The 13,738-nt window shown below is 45.7% G+C and overlaps 1 non-coding gene across 1 annotated transcript; it reads left to right on the forward strand.

Moving 5' to 3' along the window:
- Positions 1-7,311: 7,311 nt before the first annotated feature.
- On the forward strand, positions 7,312-7,446 carry LOC138262495 (small nucleolar RNA SNORA57). Its single transcript, XR_011199227.1, has one exon. It is a non-coding gene; the product is annotated as a small nucleolar RNA SNORA57 (small nucleolar RNA).
- The last annotated feature ends 6,292 nt before the right edge of the window (positions 7,447-13,738 follow it).

Consider the following 13,738-nt stretch of genomic DNA (forward strand, 5'->3'; position numbering starts at 1 on the left):
GCCAAAGAATTAGTCAGTATCGTCAGACAGTTCTCCTGCCCATCTGCCACAGAGAATCAAATCCACCCCTCCCAAGCCCTCTGCAACATGCTCTCAGACTTCTTTCACCACAAGATTGCCGACATCTACAGCAACTTTGACCCCCAGCCCACCGACCTAGACCACATCCACATGCCAACCCACACCTCCCCACCTAGATGGATCCCCAAATGGAAACAGCTCTCCACAGAAGACACTATCACCATCATGATTCACTCTGGATCCCCCACTGACCCATGCCTGCACTGCTTCTACAACCTAGGATGAGAAATAATCAGAGCCTCGCTCATAAAAAATCCTCAACTCCTCCATCTTCACAGCCACTGTCTCTGACGTCTGGAAGCATGCCGAGGTCAAGTCCCTCTTGAAGAAACCCTCAGCTGAACCCTAACAAGCTCAAGAACTACCACCCTATCTTGCTCATCCCTTACCCCGTCAAATTCTTTGAAAAAGCCTTCAATGGCCAGCTCACGTACTTCCTCAAGGAAAACAAGCTGCTCGACCCATCTCAAGACGGATTCTGCCCAACCACAGCACAGAGACTGCTCTGATCGAAGCAAATGACGATATCAGACACCTCCTCGACCTAGGACGAACAGCAGCCCTCATCCTCCTCAACCTATCTGCGGGCTTCAACACTGTCTCCCACCACACCCTCATCACCAGACTCCATAGCATTTGCATACAAGTCTACGCATTCTGCTGGATTGCCTCCTTCCTCTCCGGCCGAGCGCAGAGGATCCTCCTCTCCCCCTTTGTCTCCGCAACCAAAGACATCAACTGCAGTGTTCCCAAGGGCTCCTCCCTCAGACTCACCCTCTTCAACACCTACATGGCTCCACTGGCTGACATAGCACGCACCCATGGCTTGAACATCATCTCCAATGCTGATGACACCCAGCGTGTCCTATCTCTCACTGACGAATCGTCCATCACACGAAGGAACTTCCAAAATACCATGACCAAAATCACCATCTGGATGAGGACCAACTGACTCAAGCTAAATTCGGACAAGACAGAAATCCTCATCTTTGGGCAAAAGCACTCCCCGTGGGATGACACAAGGTGGCCCATTGCTCAAGGGCCCCTCCCACCCCTACTAACACTGCACGCAATCTCTGAATTATCCTGGACACCCTACTCACCATGAAACAACAGATCAATGATTTCTACTCTTCCTGCTACCACATCCTCTGCATGCTCCACAAGATCTTCTAATGGATCCCCATCACGACCCGGAAGACAATCATCCCGCCCCTCATCTCCAGCTGCCTCGACTAGGGCTGTGCACTCTACGCCCAAACAAAGAAACAGCTCCTGAACTGCCTCCAGACCATCCAGATTGTGGCAGTGAGACTCCTCCTCAACATCTCCAGAAGAACCTTCATCTGTCCCCACCTCAGAACCCTCCACTGGCTTCCAGTCCAGAAAAGGTGCCACTTCAAGTTCCTCACTCATGCCTACAAAGCTCTCCACGACGTCAGACCTGCCTATCTCAACAAACGCATCATATTCCATCGACCTATGAGAGAGCTCCGCTTAGCCAAACTCACCCTGGTCTACGTCCCGTATCCATCGAGAATGACTCGATAGCTGCTCCTTCCTTCACGTTGCTCCCAAGTCCTTGAACGACCTTGCCCTTCACCTGAGCACCTTCCCTTATCTGGAAGACTTCAGAAGACAGCTCAAGACATGGCTTTTCAACTTCCATCATCAGCCGGCCAAGGATCTTGGACTCCCCCAGCGCCATTAGACTCCCCGGGGTGACAAGTTTGCACTCTGCGATTTGCCATGATAGATTGTATGACTGAATTAATAGAATATTTATAACACATGGCGTGTTTAGGATCTGAGCCAAAGTATTTCCTTTACAGAGCAACACACAATAGATTGTTGAGCTCACTCAGCTGTGCTAAGCACTGCAGTACTGCAAATTCAGTTATAATGAGATTAATGTAGGATAACAATTTGCCAAGACAAAAAGGGGGCATTGAGATTTGGGAATGCTGATATTCTCAATTGAGTATGTGAATGGTGTATGTGTGTATGAATCGTGCAAGTATCCATGCTATGTTTGTAATTGATAAGTGTTTGTGGATGGTGTGTGAATATGCATTTATGAATGCATATTCTGTAAATGGCATGGGTGCATTCAGGGTTGCCACCTTTCTAAGAGAAAAGAGGTGGACTTTTGTTCTTGTTTTTAGACTCTGGTAGGATCAGAAGCTCACCCTTGAGTTCGAATTTGTGTAAAATTCTCAAAACTTTTTAAATCAGTATTTCAGCTTATGTTTGTCTCAATAATCAAGCGCTATGTTTTACAATTCATGTCAAATGATATTGTATGTTTACATTTGAAGACTAACAGTACAGCCTTTTGTGGATGTTCATAACATATTTAACATCCTTTACACAAAGATACTGGCAATTTCAGTTCAATACATGTCAAGTGGCATCCCAAAGGGCTATGTCTGAGTGTGACTGGTATGTGCTTGTAATTAATGTGTGTGTGAATGCGTCTGGGAGCCTGTTTGTGAGAGGGTGTGTATATGTGTGATTTTTAGGTCGAGCCTAGATAGTGCTTGCTCTGTTGCATAGTGACCTGTTGTGTATGCTTTGTGGGGATTCCAATCTGCCCACTGCCTTTCATTTGTTTAAGTTAGTGTCTTCTATAAATCCTTGCTTGCTAATGGGCAATCCTTCCTCTTTGCCCCTCCTTTTTGTCTTTTGTTTACTCCCACAGAGCACCAACCAAGTTCTGTATCCCTACACATAGCTTGTTTAACCCTTCATGTGGGGACTGTTTTATTAGCTCTTTCCTGCTCCTGTCACACATGCATTCAATGTTTTTAGGCGCTCCGACCTCTGAATTGAAAACAAGGCTCTAATTCTTGTTTCCCTCAGCTTCCAGCTGGTTGGATATATAATAGGTGCACACCCACTGAGATGCTGCTGTTTGTTCACACTTGCACTTTTCGGCTGCTTCTTCTGTTCTCTCCTACAGCACATCTGCAAATTGGTGCCCAATGTCTCTAAGCTGTACCTCAGCTCAAGGGGCGCAGCCTGGACATCACAGGAGTCAAGACCGCACTCATCTCTCGCATTAACCAGCTGAGGCACAGTTAGCTTGGGAATGGCGTGGATTTGGTATCTGATCATGACTAGTACGCTAACACCGCTCCCTTGATTGCTTTCTACATCTTGCAGACATTTCAAAGACCGCGCAGGACCACTACCAGAGATGAAAAATTGGTTGTATTCAACATGGCCACTCCGTTTTTACAACCTCCAATGCCAATGAAATTTGGATCGCTGGAGACCCCTAATATAGGGTCACATCCCCGCATTGCATGCAAAAAAATCATACTGGCTGCAAAGTAAGCTGAGGCTGGGGTATTTTCACTGGAGCAGATACTCATAAAGTACACTAATTACTGCAACTTGTGGTCACTGTCTGATTGATGTCTCTCTGTGAGGTAAGCTTCCGAATTTGCTGTCTTGAAGGGCCCCTTGCCCCCAGATCAATTACTAATTCATCAGCCCCTTCCCGCCAGACGCTGCCCCTGCTCCCTCACTCCTCGCCGGCAGCGACTGGGCTCCGGTCTTACTCTTGCCTCCCCCACCAGGGGAAGAGAGCAGAGGATGAGCAATGAGGGTGTCAGCGAGGGGAAGATACTCCGATATTGTGAGCAGAAACAAAATGGACAAATCGCCGAAGGGCTTTTCATCAAAGCTCTTCGAGAAATCTTTGTTTTGTTTCCTGTGCATTAATCCATGATGAAATGCTAAATTAAATACCAACAGACTCCCTTACAGTAATTATTAAAAAGGCAAAGTCATTAAATACTTTCCATTCATGCTGTCAATCATGACACCCACCTTGTTTGATCTATCACAGCTTGTATCACAACAGAACCAGTCACCTCACACTGCAGAGCACCCAACCTTCCTGCACACCAAAGCATCCATCACTGGACATTACCTGTCCTCCTCGGCCTAAGCCCACTCGACACCACCTGTTTACCGGGGTGCTGCCCTGTGGAGTACGTAGCCTCTCATCCCTGAGGTCGGCTGAGGAAGCTAGGGAAAAAAAACATGAAGATGGGATATATTGCTGAGTCAGAGGCATTTTAAGGAATGGACAAAATGGATAATGACAAGGGCCCCCACCTTCCAATGGGCCCCCCGTGAAAGTGAACTTTCCCTCTAGCTCACTTCTATGCATGTTTTATTCTTAACCTTTAAAGCATAAATGTTTTCAATAACTGCATCATGATTAATAAAATACAAATACTTTAATCTATAGTTCAATGTTGGTAGGCTACATAGGGCTGAATTTGCAAAACACAGGTAATAAAATTTAAAGTTGTTCCAAAAAACTCACTCTGAGAAGGTCACCAGTGAGTGGGGAAAGGGGATACGTGCTAGGACCCCTTATGTTACCACCACCTTCGTCATGGTACGTCTCAACTTGATGTTCTACCAGCAGAATCCATATCAGCCCTTCTAGAACTGGTCTGCAGGAAGCATACATGTGCATATCTCTTCCCATGTTAGCATGTGTAACGAATAATATACACAACTATGACAAATATTTAAAGCTCACATTTGAGAATTCAAACTTTGAGGGCCGATACCATGCAAAGTATACCACTGCCCCGCTTTTTTTTTCAAAATCAAATGACACTTCTCAATACTTGACATTCCATCTATAAACCATCAGAATCCATAAGGGTACACCACACACCCTCATTTACCAGCTAAAACAAAGGGCAAGACCACACTTTTGTCTCCCGTAGAGGTTTCGACCATATGCGCATGTGTGAGGAAAGCTTCCGATGCTGTAGAAAAGTGAAGCAGTACTTACGTCCGTTGCTCTTTATAAAACCGTTCGAAATGTGTTTCGAACGTGATGTTTAATGAACGTAACAAGTTTGTTTAAGGTAATCCTTCTAAAATATTGTGTGCATACGGATATTAGGGGTCATGGTCGGCAGGTGTGCATTTTACGTGTGTGGGTGCACGGTGCTTGAATTGATAGTCCTGAGCTTAAGCGTGCCTTTTTGCACAAGCTGGGCACTTTACGATTTGCACAGAAGCTGGCAAATGTTGGTTGAAGGGAATTTTTTAACAGAGGCTGCCATTGTCAGTTTATGCATATCTCAATGTATCTAAGGCCCATATTTATACTTTTTGACGCAAAAGTGGCGTAAACTTACAAAATACAATCATATTTTGTAAGTGTGCACCGTTTTTGCATCAAAAAAGGTCGCACGTGCGGCGCATAAATAGTATAAATATGAGCCTTAGGGCCAGATGTAGCAAAGGGTTTGCGCCTCGCAAACGGCGAAAATCGCTGTTTGCGAGGCGCAAAAGCCTCTTTGCTATTCAGAAATGCATATTGCGAGTCGGGACCGACTCGCAATATGCATTTCAGAATCGCAAATAGGAAGGGGTGTTCCCTTCCTATTTGCGATTCGGAGTGGAATGCAATTCCATTTGCGACCGCATATGCGGTCGCAAATGGAGTCGCAGTTATCATCCACTTGAAGTGGATGGTAACCCACTCGCAAATTGGAAGGGGTCCCCATGGGACCCCTTCCACTTTGTGAATGGACCCACAAATATTTTTTCAGGGCAGGGAGTGGTCCAAGGGACCACTCCCTGCCCTGAAAAAATACCGAAACTAAAGGTTTCGTTTTTTTTTTTAAGTGCAGATCGTTTTCCTTTAAGGAAAACGGGCTACACTTAAAAAAAAAAAACTGCTTTATTTAAAGCAGTCACGAACATGGAGGTCTGTTGAGGACAGCAGGCCTCCATGTTTGCGAGTGCCTAGACTCGCTATGGGGCCGCAATTAGTGACCCACCTCATGAATATTAATGAGGTGGGTCATTGCGACCCCATAGCGAGTCGCAGTCGGTGTCTGAGACACCGTACTGCATACCAATTTGCGAGTTGCAAATTGCGAGTCGCAGGTACTCGCAATTTGCAAGTCGCAAATTGGCGTTTTGCTACATCTGGCCCTAAGTGTAATGTATTTCACGCTAATAGGTGGGTGCCTTGGCTGTCTGTCACTCTTCACTCCTGGGTACCCGCCTGGCAAAATGTCTCCTTAGACTTCAGTGAGGGCACACGCTTATCAAGTTTTATTTTCAAAAAAGTTAACTTTCCATTTTCCTTAATGGTGTATCTTTAAGGTCTGCGTTAACCCTATTTTTTTTGCCAGACTGTTGGGCGGCAAGAAGAGGAGGGGCTGAACCGAAGGGAGGAAATGCAAGATAAAACCTATTTACTAATTAGACCTAAAGTTAGAACCGTGGTAGTGAGTGACTTAATACTAGGTGGAATTTAAAATACTATTTCCGTTTGCTTCCGTTCCCCATTTTTTTATCTTTGGCCTGTTTCTTTATGGTCTGCACTTCTACGTATAAAGTAGGTCATATGTTGTTGCTATAAAAATGTGTCATTTAAGCTCCAAGACACATTCTGCGCCCGGTATCCATTGGTATACCTCCCCACAATCGGTAGCTTGACTGATTTTTTTTACCACAATTTGATTGCTTGTTGAGTTGTAGTTAGTAGCTCAACGCTGTGCCTGGAAAAAGAACTGTGTGGAGGCAAGGGGGAATACCTTTTCAACATCGCTGATCGGAATGCGGTGGGTGTTAGTACTTATCTTGGATCTTACAGATGGTAGAGGGGGCTTTAGGGGCATATTTAACAAAAGTGGCGGTGCACATAGTGCAGCGCCACTTTTCTTGCACCCTTTAGCGCCCCCCGTAACGCCATCATGTGTGTGCGCACCATGGTGGTAGTTAGGGAAATTAGCGCCAACAGTTTTGACACTAGTTCAGAACTTTGCAGGACTAGCGTCAAAAATGTTGATGATAATCCTGCAAAACCTATTGGGGTCCATTGAAAACAATGGTGTGCCTCCTTTTAACGCCTGCTCTGAGCAGGCATTAAAAGTGCCAGAAAAAATGACACAAAGAAATCTGTTAGATTTCTTTGCGCCATTTTTTCGGCCCCCCTAACAAGGGAATACCTCCCTTGCATACATTATGCCTGGCACAGGCATAATGTAGCACAAAGGGTTACAAAGTGGTGCAATACATGCATTGCGCCACTTTGTAAATTTGTAGCGGTTGTTTTGTCCTCTGTGGGCTACATTAATGTAAAAACAATATGCTAATTTGGCGCAAGGAGGCACTAGAAGCTCTTAAAGCAGCTCCTTAATCTTGTGCTGCACAGGATGTTGTGGTGTGCATGAGCCTCCATCTCTTGGCATGTCTTGGTTGTCCAGTACCAAGGTGTGCGATGTTCGGAGGCAGAGTAATTCCCAGTGCTATGTCTTTAGTGCCAGTTGCTCCCACCAGCTGGTTCGACCCTTAGTCGCTGGAACCCTTTAAATGCCTTTTACCTGTGCACAGAGTCCTAAAGGATGAAGATGCTAATGCTTCACACTTAAATAGTTAATCTTGTGAGATAATATTTCTTGTGCTTGCAACCCTTTGCTGACTAAATCCAAATGTGATTTATTGCTATCTGTTTCAGTTGCTGCAACTGATCTAAATGCGATCAAGAATCAATACTGTGGAAACTCAATGGATTGAATGGATATTTGATAGGGACAGTGAGCAACTAAAGGCCAAATATAGTCGTACATAAAAAAATGACACCAAAGCTCTGAAATGTACCATAATGAACCTACAAGTAAAATTTCAAGCTAAGAGTGTAATTGTAAACACAACTAAAATTGTCCGGCTTCAACATTTAGGGCTACATGTACGTACGTTTTGCGACTCGCAAATTGGTCGAAGCACCATTTGCGACTGTGCAAAAAGAGAAATGGTATGTTCCAATGCCATTTTGGAGTCCCAAATAGCGATGCGACCAATTACCGAATCGCAAAAATTTGCGACTTGTGATTGTGACTCGCGATTAAGAAATCGCAATTTGTGACTCGCAAACCGAATGTACAAGGCAGGTCGCAAATTGCAAATAGTCGCAAAAAGCCCGTTTTGCACACCCAGATTAGCACTGATTCCAAACAGGTGGTAACCAGAACCAAAGTATAAAATAAAACCCAGAAGGCATCTGGGTTTCTCAAAATGGCTGCACTCTACGTGATTGCATGGAGGAAGCGATTCGAGGCTGCCCAGCAGAGGAGGAGGAGGAGGCGGAGACAGGAGAGGATATACAGAACCAGACTGAGGAGGAAATATATGACAAATACAGACTGAGCAGCGCAGTTATCCTAGAGATTATTGAACTGCTGAAACCTCAGCTACAACGTCAGACCTTGCGCAGCTGCTCCATCCCCACACATGTGCTAGTGCTCTGCTCACTGCTCCTCTTGGCCTTGGGTAGCTACCAGAGGGTGATTACAGTTGCTGGTGGGGTGTCCCAAAGTGACCTGTCACGATTCTTTAGACGGTTCTTAGATGACATACTCACACACATGTCCAGATACATATAACTACCCAGGAATGAGGAGGAAATACACAACACCAAATTGGACTTCTACAGAATTGCAAACTTTCCCCATGTAATAGGGTGTGTGGCCGGGACACATATACCCATTTGTCCACCTGCAAATCTGGAATATGTGTTCCGCAATAGGAAATGTACTCACTCACTCAACATCCAGGTGGTATGTGATGCCCATAATGTCATAACTGATATAGTGGCAACATTTCCATGGAGCATACATGATGCGTACTTATTCAGGCACAGTGGGATACACCAATGCCTAGAACGTGAGGAGTTTGGTGAAGGATATTTATTAGGTACTGTGTAGTACACACCAATGTCATAAATACATGTCACTGCACAACCATGTGAAGCCATGCTCATATCTGCCGTTTTGTTCCACAGGTGACAGTGCATTTGCTCTGAGGCCATGGATACTCACCGCATATCTAACACCTGCCAATCAGATTGAGAGGTGCTACAACAGAGAACACTGGCGATCCAGAACCGTCATTGAGAGGACCTTTGGCATGTTAAAGTCACGTTTTTGAAGCCTGCACAAAAGTGGAGGTGCACTCCAGTATGCCCCAGAGACTGCATGCAAGATTGTAGCGACATGTACCATCCTACACAACATAGCAACCAGACGTGGGCTACATCTCACCCTAGATGACACGATTCAGAGGATGAGAAGCAAGAGCCACCAAAACGGCAGCCTGGGGATGGTAGCATTGCAATGGAGGGCAGACAGAGACGGGACCACATTGCAACTCACTACTTTGGCAGGTACGTGGCAACCGTTACAGCACTCACAAATGTAAGACACACATAGCCAGGTTGTGCAAAAAAAAAAAAATCCTTTCATGTCAGGAGGGTATTATTGAAATGTTGGCGCATAGCTAGCAGTAAAGAAGTAAAATGTAACAAAGTCTGACACATTAATATCATGTGCCTCAGGCTAAACCCAGGTAGACAACATTACACCCTCCTTCGGCTATGTCTACCATGGCCTGTGCCTGGTTGGTCCCCTGATGTCTGGCGGGCACTGCTACTACCCAGGATGCGGGCATCTGAGACAGAAACGCTGCTTCCGCTTGAGATGTCCTCACTGTCCTGAGGGGTGTCACCAATACCTCTCACTGCCTGGGAGGATGTATGAGGTCAACTATAGCAGTGATGCGCCCTAGTCCCCTTGCCACATCTCCGGCAAAATGGCCTAGTTCTACCTGTAGCGTGACAGTGCGCCTTGACAGGCAGGTAGTTGTGGTGGCTAAGCGGCCAATGGACAGACTGAGCCAGTCCAAACATACAGCTGTGTTGCGCTCTCTGCAATTGCTTGAGCCTGATCCGCAACCCTTTCCCCACACAGGTCATTGATGGCGGTGGTGAGGTTTACCATGTTGGTGTTCATGTTGGAAAATTATGATTCAACATTGGCAAATCCCTGTGTTAGGGTCTGTTGCATTCTGTGCAGGTTCTGGTTCATCATCCGCATTTGTTTATTTTGCAGGCGGTGACTGCTCAGTAGGGATGCCTCTAGTCCAAGGAATTGTTCAGTTGTGACATCCTCCTCACCTGCATCCTGTGTTCGATGACGCCGTCTACAGCCATACACAGTTGTTCGCAGTGACCAGCTCACACCCATCTGTGGCCCTGGTGTCAGGTTTCCTGCCTCATTGTCCACATCTGTCTCTTCTGTGGTCTCACGTGCATGGTGGACAATCGGTGTGGTACTGCACTCCCCTGCAGATATGCTGACTGCCTTGTCTGCTGTCTTGGTGGCATCGTCATCTACCTCCACACTAGGGTCATCAGTGGATACTTGGGGGAGACCTGTGGGACACAGGGGATACACTGTCAGTGCCTCTCTGATGGGTGGCGTATCAAAATAAATATTCCTAAATAGTTAGACTACTGTACTACATTGCCCATAATGCACTGTCCTTGAGTTTGCAATATAGGCATGGAACAAATTTGGATGATGCATGCTTTTGTGAACTGTGGTTGTGTGCATGGCGCCTTTAATGGTGTAAATAAGTGAGATTTTCTACTTCCTTTTGGAGGTTCCAGGTGCTGAACTGTCCAGGTCCCCGATTCCTACGACAGCCTCTGGCTCCACAGTGGTCTCCACCATGCTCTCTATAGCTGTAGGAGGTGGTACTTTAGATGCTCCTCCACCTGTTCCATGCGCCTCCCTCAACCGCTCTGCCACCCTTTGTTTGGTACTTGACCTAAGGTCGTACCACCTTTTGCAAACCTACTTGATGGTGCGATGGCTGACTCCTATCGTATTAATCTTGCTCTGTATGTCCAGCCAAATCTTCTTTTTTGTGTGTCAGGGACACTCATTGCTGCCTTGCCAAACAGGACCTCATGGTGTAGGCAACACTCCACAGTCAGGACCTCCAAATCCTTATCAGAGAATTTCAGCTTTCTCTTCCTCCCTGCAGTGGTTTCCTCCTCAGTTTGAGTTGCGATAGCTGCAGTTGCTCCTCTCAGCTGGGTGTGCCCTGCTGTCTGTGCTGGCTAGACTCCTCCCAGCTCCCTGGGGGGTACTTCCTGGTTCTGATGTCATCAACCAGCACCAGGAAGTGTGTTTTCTCTTTCCTTTTGCACCCGTTCGCTAATTGCGACACAATCACAATTTGCGACTCTGTAATACACCCATGTGCAATTTAGGAAATCGCAATGCGATGCGACTCGGCACCAAATCGCAAAATGGAATTGCGATTTTTTTCTTACATCCCGTTTTGTGAGTGGGAAATAGCAATTCGCATTGTCGCTATTTCCGACTCGCAATTTTTAAGCTTTGTACATGTAGCCCTAAATTATTGAAATGGTGTCCAGATTAAACAAAGATCGCATTTCCCTATGATTCCGTCAATTTTCCCATTCTTCCCCGTGCAGCTGTTAATATTTTACCACCAGATAAACCACAGAATTCTGCTCCACTTGAAACTCTAGTTGCAGACTTTGATATTCCTTTCCTGCTGCCCTGCCTGATGCTTTACACTTGACAGTTGTTGCTGAACAATATCAGCAAAAAACAAGGCAAAACTAGTAGGTCTGAACTCTCATCCAAAAGGCAAGACCTGTTGTCTATGCCAAAGTTTGTTTCAAGTGCAGAGGCCACTTCTGAACCCCATTAAACCAATTGTCTATGAAAATGTGTGAGATATGGGAGACAAAGGGGCTAACACCACATTCTGTAGGGAACCCCTTCATTTTGCTTTATGCCACGGTCTGCGTGGGGTGTTTGTGGCATTGCTAAGTGTGAGTGGTATGTATGTGTTTGTCTCAATGGTGTAACTCACCATTTAAACAGGTAAAGCAATGCAATCGGATGACCTGATTTAGACGGCGAAGGAGTACCCTCCAGGCAAACTGAAGGCATGCCTACCTCATTAAGACTCAGGCAGATATTCATTATGTCAACGGAGGAGGCTGCTCTGTCTCCACCACTGAAATAAACCTCGGACAGCCTGACAGAGTAAAGGCCGTCGGAGGTTTGGCCATGTGTCCGCCCACCTGATTTAGACTGGGCGAACACATGGCCAGTCTGGGCAGCGAAAATTGCAAAATGCCCCCTCTCCATGGGAGTTTTCTCCCATGGTGAGAGGATATTGTTTTTTTTATTTTCTAAAACAAAATCACACTTTAGGTTTTTGTTTTGAAAAAGAAAAATAAATATGCCGTGTGCTGTTCAGTTCTGTCATGTTGACAGAGCCGAACTTACAATGCATAACAAGACGCCAGTTCCAGCCAATGCTAGAGATGTCTGCTAGGCCGGCGGATGTCTCAGAATTTGGCAGACTGGAATCTGTCGGGGTGATAGAGTACTTTACTCCATCACCCTGACGAAGTAAACACCCGTCCCTCAAACTCTAAATCAAGCCGTAAGACTCTCCCTGTGCTTACTTCATATTCTGTCTTTGGCTCTGTCTCTTCATTGCTTTTTTTTAGTCAGGGAAATCCTCATCTTTCTGTCTTAAATAGTATTTATCCTCTCCCTCCGATAGCTTGAAAAAAGCTGAATTATATGTCCCAACTGACCGGCACATATTATTGGTTGTTTAGGGCTCCTCCACTATTTTTCCAGCTGACTAATCAGTTTAAATTCGTTAAAGATAATGAGAGCCATTTTCATTCTGGCAGTGGGCCAATACATCGCTCAGGTGGAAGAGGCATTGCCTTACACAGCCCAGCAGCTACCCCTCTGCCAAACTCAGCGAACCCTGCTGCGATTGTGGGGCATTTTCTCCAAAAGTGCTCTCAATAACAAAACAGCAGTTTATGTTTGTCAAACAAAGACAAGATTGACCCCACAGTATATGCCCAATGCGATTTCATGACAAACAGGGAAAATAAGAGTGGGAAGGCCCGCTGTAAATTGGTGGGGCCTTGTGAAATACTAAAGCCAGTTGACCTGTAGTGGATGGGCAAGGCAATGGCTGACACAGCTGTCGAAACCCGCCAGGGACGTAGCTTCCATTGCTGCAACAGCATCATTGACATCAGGGTCCACAGGCCTCAGGTGCCCATGATTAATTATATATTTCACAAATCAAACAAAGTCTAGGGGCCTGTTGACTTGTTGACTTCCTTGCACTAAGGCTTATGATACACAAGCCACCCCACTGACACCCGGCAGCCCCTCATCACTAAATCAAGCGGTGGAACCGAATCTGTAGCAGATGTGAGACTGGAATAAAAGAATAATCAACATTTGCATTTGCAGTGCAGTCACGGCAACATGGGCAGCACTTCGAGTGGTGTTGTAGTAGTTCCGGAGACTGCACCCTTCCATCTGCTCAAACTTAAGCCTATTCAGTCAGTTAGAAAGGGTCAAGGAAGGAAGGTGCTCTCAGCACACTGCAGGGATGGGGGGCAGTGTCAGGGCGGTGCGGATGCTCGAGGAAGTGCGAAGGAGGAGATTGTTCTCCAATAGAGAGGGAAACAGTCCATGAACAAATATTATGAAATAGGTTTGTTGAAAATATAAACCAGTTTACCTCTGATGAAGCTGAAATGAAGGTTTTACATTTATTGACGCATAAACGTAGTGTGAAATAATCATGTGTGACTTTAACCGAACTAATAAAGATTGTACGGGGACAAAATGTGCCCTCAGAGTAGTTTGCCAACATTTATAAGCGTGCTTTATATAACGTGATGTATTAGAATTGCACTAATCTGACATAATCATAAACGTGTGCTATGATTTGC

The sequence above is a fragment of the Pleurodeles waltl genome, chromosome 10 (genome assembly GCF_031143425.1).
Source record: "Pleurodeles waltl isolate 20211129_DDA chromosome 10, aPleWal1.hap1.20221129, whole genome shotgun sequence".
Taxonomy (NCBI): domain Eukaryota; kingdom Metazoa; phylum Chordata; class Amphibia; order Caudata; family Salamandridae; genus Pleurodeles; species Pleurodeles waltl.